Source organism: Mastigoproctus giganteus, chromosome 1, assembly GCF_048544385.1.
Source record: "Mastigoproctus giganteus isolate SK-2022 chromosome 1, ASM4854438v1, whole genome shotgun sequence".
Lineage (NCBI taxonomy): Eukaryota > Metazoa > Arthropoda > Arachnida > Uropygi > Thelyphonidae > Mastigoproctus > Mastigoproctus giganteus.
The window spans coordinates 13,164,531-13,171,952 of record NC_143575.1 but is presented as its reverse complement, the minus strand read 5'-3'; the positions used below and the strand labels follow the sequence as shown (position 1 = coordinate 13,171,952).

Here is a 7,422-nt window from a genome sequence, read left to right as displayed (position 1 = left end):
CCAAGAGATTGCGCACATCTCTAGTTTATTGTCTGCAGATAAAAAAAAAATATATCACTAAATAAAGGTGCGCAGCAATGAGATAATAAAACAAAATGGAAAAAAATTGTGTACAATCTAAAAATTCGAGCATAAATCTCGAGCTCATGCTGTTCAGAGCAAGAAACGTATCCGAGAAAACAGCAATCGCTTCTCATTGGCTTCTTCGAATAGTTCATAACCTCTGCGCGCACTTGCCAATGTGGCTTCTCAGTACTTCAGCAATTGCGAAAATACTTTTAAACTGCTGGTAACTGTACTTGGAAGCCGAATTTTGTTGAGGTGGATGACAGTAAATGGTTTTCGCGATCGCGTAGTTCTTTAAGAAAGAGAGTGTATTAAGAAATACCGATTTGTTTCGCTTTATTCGTTTATAGGCAATGCACTTTTATTTCCCGCAGTCTTTGAAGGTAGGTCGGATAGCAGTTCTTTTCTTGCTTGTCTTAATGCGAACAAGAAAAAAAATATCAGAAGAAAGGGTGTTTTTCTTTTAAATATTTACTTTAATCATGTTAAAGAAAATAAAATGAATCTTTCCAGATGATGTAGAAAGTAAAAATCCATGGTTAACACTAATAAGATCAAGATTTATGTGAGTTAAATTTTTTTTTTTTTTTTTTTTTAGTCTCGTAGCCTCATGGCAAAAAGAAAGCAGTGAAAAAGGTGGTCATTTTTAAAATGTAAGCAGAAAATAATTGGAATTACTAATTTTGTCGGTGTAGCAAGAATTTCGTGATTTCTGAATTTTTCCTGTGTGCACGTACAAATGACGTGTCCACTCAGCTTCATGTGGCTTAACCTAATTTTAAAAGCCATCTAAAAATTTCCAACTAATTCTTTTTGACTTCAGATATCAAAACGCTTGTCAAATTTCATATGCTACAACTGTAAAATCTTCAGAATGGTACCTAAGCAATTTCTGCAGCTAAACAAATATACCATATTGGAAATAAAACATACTGATAATCAGGATAATAGTCCACACTTGCGTAACCTCCATCCACATATTACAGGAAAAACTTCACATTAGTGAAGTTAACGGAAAAATAATTAAAAAGTCTTAGTATCACTAAAAAAAAGTAGAATTCAAGTTCATAAAATAGTCTTAGACTATATATTAGCCAACAACCAGTTATATAAAAATGTCTTTTACATGTTAAATTCTTTATTTTCGGTGCCATTTTAAGATTTTATGATTCCCTCTCCAGTTAGCAACTTTCATGATTTGTTGGATTATTTATTCTGTAATTGGTTTCCTAATTATTTTGGTTCATCTAAAATTTGGTCAAATTGTATCAAGGTTTCTTGTAGCCTGGTTCACTAAAATTGTATATTGTAAATCATAGTATTTATATCCTCTCTAAAACTACCTCCATGCTTTGGAGACATTGATTAATATGAAGTCTGGAGTCTGATTTAGGTGTACTTGGAGAAAGGCTGCAGTATTGGTTTTCACTGTGTTTCTGTAACCCAGGGGTTCTGAATGTTTTGTATGTTTATATTAATTACAGTTTTTGTTCATAATTCCCACTAGCCATGCATCAAAAAGTGCATTTTAAATTAAAGTGAATAAGTAAAAACTACTTTGACTACTTACTAACAGTCTTCTGCAAATATCTTATGTTAAGAGTTATAAGGACTTTATAACTAATTATTGTTCTTGAAGATATTTGGATTTTCAAATGGGTTTTGCAGTTGCAAAAGATTTAAAAGCATCCAGATGGATGTATCTTTTGATGACGGGAGAAATTTTTCTGGGGTTATTTGTCAGGTGCTCCTGAATAAGTGGGGGAGGGTGCTAAACATTTATAATTATATAATGTAATAGTAAATTTTAACACTGGTTTTTTGCCTATTTTTAGAAGATCAGCTTATGTCAAATTCTTTGCCATATGGCAGATCAATGATAGCTAGAATTCATCTGTCTCTAGCCCCTCTTCTTCAGCCTATAATACACATTGGCCTTCAAAACCATCCAACATTCTAATTCCCCTTCCTCTTGGTCTCTTGCCCATCAGTTATCTCTTAAACTCTCCCACTTGGAATTCAGTTTTCTTTCTTTTCCTTATGTTCATTATACTATTTTCTTCTGTCTTTAATACTTTCTCATTTCTAACTTTCTTTTTTTCATTTCACCCTTTCAAACCTCCACACCCACATTTCAAAATCTTGTTCTTCTAATACCCTCCTTTGGTGCCCATGTCTCAGCCCTGTAAACTATGTTGCTCCATTAAAAAAACATTTAATTAACCTCTTTTACTCACTAATTGTTTTTTCCTCTAAATATCTGCCTCCTCTTTGCAAATGCTGTCATGGCCATTGCAATCCTTGTTTTAATTTCCTGGCTACTTCACTCAACAATTTTTAGCAGACTTAAGATATTTATCCCTAGTCTCTTGTATCCCTTTGTACCATAATAACTTTAGTCCTATCACAACTTAGCCTTCCTGAAAAAAAAAACTATATTCATTCATTGTGTAAAAGTAAATACAATGACTTTGAGAGTTTTAAAAATATTTTTTTTCATCTGCTTGCTACCACTGCCTTTTTCTGTACTCTAAGGGATACATGTATCCCTCATTGAAAATCATGTGCTAACACTTCCATAGTTGGCATAATGCCTTCACACTTGCCTTTGCAGTAAATTAAAACAATCCAAGAAATATCAATATTCACAGCCTACAGCTGCTCTAAACATTTAGGAATTTAGCATATTTTCATTTTAAATTATTTCATTTAGCTTATTTTATTTAATTTTTCTCCTGTTTTTTAGATTGTCAAGGATAAATTGCAAAATCAGTTTAGGATCTCTGTGTATGGATTGATGCTTCAAGAGAAAAAGGGATGTAAAATTTCTTTTTCTTGAATTTTTAATAGAGAAATGAATGGGGTTTATATATATGCTTATACCTTTCTTTACGTTATATGTAGGTTCATTGTGGTGCAGTTACATATGATGTTTAATGGACATTAAGTTCATTAAACATGTAATTCCTGATTGAATCAGTTCTGCTATGCAGATAAGCACTCTTGTTACAAACCAGTCGTATTGCTGTCTGTGCCTCGCCATTACTAGTTGCTCAGGCTTGGTTAGTTATCTGCAGACCCTTTTTAAGTGATAAAATTTGAAAAAGGATAATTGATTAATATGGCTACTAAACAGAAGCATGTTATAATGCCCAAGTGAATTAAAAATGTAGCATAAAAAGTATCATCCTGGAGGTAAAAAAACATGTTGGACAGACAATTTGTTTAATTGAGACACGTAACTGCTAACCTAGTATCAAGTTTCAAGACAGTAGGATTCTCATAACTTTTTTTTATACAAATGTCTGGAGGTAAAATTAATATTTTTTTATATATATATATATATATATATATAGCACCTATGCACTGGAGGCATAAATTGGCTTTAGCAAGTCCGCTGTAGGACAATTATGAAAAAGATTATAACATCAGGTGAGTCTGCTACTCCAGTCTCTACTGCTAAGCTAACTGATTACAGAAGCACTGTTTATGGAGGACTTAACAGCATGAGCAAAACATATGAATCAGCTTGTCATGCCCCTGAGCCGGTTAGTGATTATGCCAAAAAGCAAAGGCTTTCTATTTTTTGAGCTGAAGAAGTAGGAGGAGGAATCCACTAAAGAAACATTTATAGATTGTCAAGGATTGTTTAATCACTAAGAGGACTGCTTAAATTCTATAGTATTCACTCTGGAGACGCTTCCAGTGGAGATAAGAAAGCAACAGATGAGTTTTCTGACACCTTCAGGACATTAGTAGAGTGGGGTTCATGATATCTAAATCTTGTTTTTTAATGGGTATTAGACAGGACTTTTTTTTATTTTTAGAAAATACCCTCACCTGAGTTTCTCTTCTAAGGAAGAATTTCTCCTAGAAAAGTGTTTTTTTTTTTTTTTTTTTTAAGGAGTAGCATACTTCTGGTTTTAAGGCAGTTAAAGCATCCTCCATGACACTAGTGATTTTGATACTTGTTACTCATGTGGAGAGGTCAGGATTCATGTTCTGTTAGAGACTGGAAAAATTCTTAAAGGCTTTGTCAGTCTCAAGCTGAGGAAGTACGGAACAACATGCAAATTGTGCAAGTGAACGCATGCAGACATAATACACAATGCGGTATAGTCCTGCTGCTAATGTGCTATATAAATAACAAAAACAACAGTGGCATCCAAAGATGGCCTGAACTCTTCCTTAGCAGTCCTGAACTCCTTTGGGAAATGTGAAGCGAAAGAACCCTCTTGTACCATTCTGCTACACATGGGCTATGAAGGGTTATATCAAGGAATACTTGCCTGTCATCAGGTACTTAAACTGTAGACTAGGCAACTGAATGTTTTTACTAATTGGTTCCTGCATTAGTTCTGTACAACTATTAAAGAATTATTGCAAGAAAAGTGGATTGGAAATAACTTGCAAAAGGAAATGCTTCACTGCCATGGTTTTGAATTGATTTATGAAACTAGGATAATAAACTTAAATTTTCAATTTATTGATACCCCTTATTCTGACCCTTTGTGGGTTTCCTTCAATGGATTTAGAATTAAGAGTTTAAGGGGTGATCTTGTATGACAGTCTGATTAGCTGCTGACTAACAACGGAAACATAAATAATTTTGATCTGATATACTTAGATTTCGGTGAAGCTTTTGACATTATTACACATAAAGACTGCGGCACAAATTGGAACAGTGTGCCATTGGGGGGCAGTTACTACTATGGATAAAGAGATGGTTGAGTGACAGAAGGTAGTGATTATAAATGGACACTGCTCTTCTTGGATTGAAGTTATTAGTGGACTACCTCTTACTGTTTTCAGTATTTATTGATGAAGGCATATCAAGCTTATTATTATTTTATTTTTTCTTTCTAAATCCACCGAAGATGACTGACAGAGTGGGACTGGAACACGTGGTACCTCTAAATTTAAGTTTTGTTATCCCGGTTTTGTAAACCATTTCAAAATCAACATAGCGAAGTGTTTCAATTTGCAAGTTATCTCCATCCTATATTAAGTTATTCTTTTCAGTGAATGAATTATGGTTAAAAGTAAGAGTTGTTAATTCTGGACAATGCCCTAGACCAAACACAAACCTTCAACATACACAGAACTGACCTATTAGTTGAGGTTGTTTATCTGCCACCACAGTTATTCTGCATCCCATAGATCAGAGTGCTGTTGCTGTGTTTAAAGCTTACTATCTACTTTCAGTCAGTTAGGACGCTGATTGGAAAGATATGATCTATGAGGGACTGATTGGTGAAAGGTATACACTAAATGATCACTGAATTATACCCCTATGAAAACTGAATGTGACCCATTGACCATGTGAGGTACGAGAGTGCGCAGTTAGTCGACCTACGTAGCATAGATAAGGTGTCAGTGGTTCGGCAGGTAGTAAAATTCTGAGCGTGATGGGTAAAGGGAAGGATTTGTCGGACTTTGATAAAGGACAGATTGTGGGAGCTCTATGAGCTGGTGCTTCGATTTCCCAAACGGCTGAACCGGTGTGGTGTTCAAGAGCCACCGTTGTTAAAGTATACCAGGACTGGCATCAAAATGGTCAAACAACAACCTGACGGCAAAACTGCAAAGGTCAGCGAAAGGTTGATGTTAGAGGTGAGCACTGGGTCCAATGACTCAAACAGGTACAGCACTGTTGAAGAGTTGACTACCCAATACAACACGGGCCAACCTGGAAAAATATCTGGCATGACCATGCGTTGCACGTATGGGCTATACCAGCAGGTGACTCCTACAGTATCCTCTCCTAACGAAGGTTCATCGGCGTAGACTCACCTGGTGCAAAGAGCATGCAGGTTGAACATTAGAAGACTGGAAGGTGTGCTGGTCGGATAAGTCATGTTATTTACTCCACACCGTGGATGGTAGTGTACGGATTTGCCGTCAACAATATGAGGCTCTTGATCCATCATGCATGGTTTCAAAAATGCAAGCCAGCGGAGGCAGTTGTATGGTGTGGGACATGTTTCACTGGCAGGAACTTGGACCCCTGGTGCATGTGGAACAATGTATCAGTGGTCTCTGCTTTTGTCAACTGCTTGACTGTGTACACCCTGCTATGTTACACTTTTTCCCGAATGGCGATGGTATCTTCCAAGATGACAGTGCGCCGAGCCATCAGGCACTTGATCTGCAGGAATGGTTTGAGGAACACAGTTCTGACTTCCAGCATATTGATTGGCCCCCGAACTCCACCAATATCAATCCCATAGAGCACTTGTGGGACACTATGGAAAGGCATATCAGGCGTCTGGATACACCAATCACCTCCATACCTGCATTGTTGTTAGCCACATTACACAGCTTGGTTGGCCCTACCTCCTGAACGCTTCTGACATCTTGTTGAATCAATGCCACTTCGGATAGCTGCTGTACTGAGGGGAAAAGGAGGATCTACGAAGTATTAGGTAGGTGGTCATAATTCAGTGATCACTCAGTGTATAACATAATGATTGTCATCATTAATACTGAGGCCTGATAAGATATTTCTGTGTGAACAGTGTTTGGCATAAGTTGTGGCCAGATGTCATAAACAACTTCATAGCATTTGAAAAGCATGCTAGCTGTGATCACTGATATCAGTTTTGGCCAATAGTGCTGCATTTAAGAGGACAGTGTGGAAGATGTTGAGTTGCTGTTGCAGCCTCACAGGAATGAGCTGCATGACTTTCATTTCATTACTAAAGTGATCATATGTTCTGGTCTGACAGGAATAGCACTTGTCTTGGTGGCCTGAACAATTAAGTAAAACCTCACATACTGGTTTTTCCTTGTGATGATGCAGGAACTCTTTTTACAGTGCTTTGCAATAATGCAGAATGATACAGCACTGCAAATGGCTATTCCTTTACAATAAATAATTTAAATAGAAGGAAAGTAACAAAATTATTTTTTTGTCAAGGCGTGGTCTCCCTTTGTTCATGCTCAGTAGCCACTAATCAGATAGCTGTTTCTCAGTTAAGAGTGAGTGAGGTTATAAATTATTTAACGGAGTCCTAAATTATCATTTTTTATGGCTCCCAATAAGCCATACAAATTCAAAACTGATTTACAGGGGGAAAAAAAAAATTCAGTTTTATTGAGAAAATGACATAAACATGAAGTGCAATTTGATATTTGTGGAATGAAATTTTATAATGCTTGTGGCATTTGATTTGATCTTGATGATCAAGAAACTGTTAAAACTAGTGTAATATTAATTACTATGGAGAGTGTTTGCAATTGCAAAATGTCACCAGAAATGCCAGTTCTTTTTACAGTTAAGATAGTTTTCTGTATGAGTACACAAAGTTGCGAGTTTTTGTTTTTTACTCACCACTTTACAGAGGGTGTCCTGGT

The 7,422-nt window shown here is 36.2% G+C and overlaps 1 protein-coding gene across 1 annotated transcript in view; it reads left to right on the top strand.

Annotated features, from left to right (window-relative positions):
• Window positions 1-255: 255 nt before the first annotated feature.
• LOC150090562 (eukaryotic translation initiation factor 4 gamma 3-like) overlaps window positions 256-7,422 on the top strand; it is a 144,112-nt gene continuing 136,945 nt past the window's right edge. Inside the window, exon 1 of the mRNA XM_090371591.1 lies at window positions 256-449. The gene's annotated coding sequence lies outside the window, so the exon portion shown is untranslated. The remainder of the gene's footprint in view (window positions 450-7,422) is intronic.